The sequence below is a fragment of the Mauremys mutica genome, unplaced genomic scaffold, assembly GCF_020497125.1.
Source record: "Mauremys mutica isolate MM-2020 ecotype Southern unplaced genomic scaffold, ASM2049712v1 001060F_np12_obj, whole genome shotgun sequence".
NCBI lineage: Eukaryota > Metazoa > Chordata > Testudines > Geoemydidae > Mauremys > Mauremys mutica.
In genome coordinates, this window is record NW_025423109.1 from 77,576 (window position 1) to 78,620 (window position 1,045).

Genomic DNA, 1,045 nt, shown 5'->3' on the forward strand with positions numbered 1-1,045 from the left:
TCCTGCAAAATGCCGGCTGTGCAAATCCTCCTGTGGCTGGATCATTCTTGGGTTTTTATTTTAAGTACAAAATAAATATGTATAACAAATTTAAACGTATGTAATTAGTAATTTGATATGTTGGGTGGTGCCTCTTTTTATGTGTTTGCTCCCCTGATGTTAGAACCTGGCTATACCACTGCTGTAGAGGGCTCATCACTCAGCAGCTGGGGGCCACCATGCGGCTCAGCAGGGCTGCTGGCCACAGGGCCAATGGGTGTGGGTGGGCTGGGTAGGATCTCGGGAGTCACGTCTCAGGGATCTGCCCCGCTCTCCAGCACTGCTCCAGCTCTGAGCTGTCTCCACTGCCTGGGACCTCTGTGGCCTCACCTGCCTCCCCCGGGGAAGAGCCACCTGGGACTGGTGCAGAGGCCGGGCCAGTCTCAGCCAGTCACAGGGGACAGTGGGGGCGGGAGGGGGCTCAGCTGGGTCCTGAGGGAGCCTGGCCCGGGTAGGCTCTGCTCCTGCTCCAGCCTGGCTGCTTCCACCACTCCCAAGGGGCCGGAGTTATCCTGCCCCAGGACCAGCTCTGGCTGTGCTGCCATCTCAGCCTGGCAGACACAGTCACCTCCCATCAGGGCTGGCTACTGTGGCTGCAGGTTAGGGTGTGGGAGAGTAGGTCTCTAGGGGGTCTGGGTAAGTGCTGGGCACTGGGGGGTGGGGAGATCTGTGTGTGTGTGGGCGCTGGGAAGTGTGGGGGTCTACATGGGGTGCTGAGCAGTTGTGGCAGTGGGGGGCACTGGTCAGTGAGGATCTGTGGGGGGTTCTGAGTGGGTGGGGGAGTGGTCTGGGAGGGCACTGGGCAGGAGGTTTGTGGGGGTCTCTGGGTGGTGCGGCGCTCGGCGTAGGGAGTCCGAGGATACGACTCCTGCAAGGGACAATAATGAACTGAGAGACCTTCCAAGGTCTTTGGAGGTCTTTGGAGGGCATCCCAGATGTTTCCTTCAGGCACTTACAGATTCTGAGTTGCTTTAATGTTTCCTCACCTGTGCAGGGAACTCTCAGG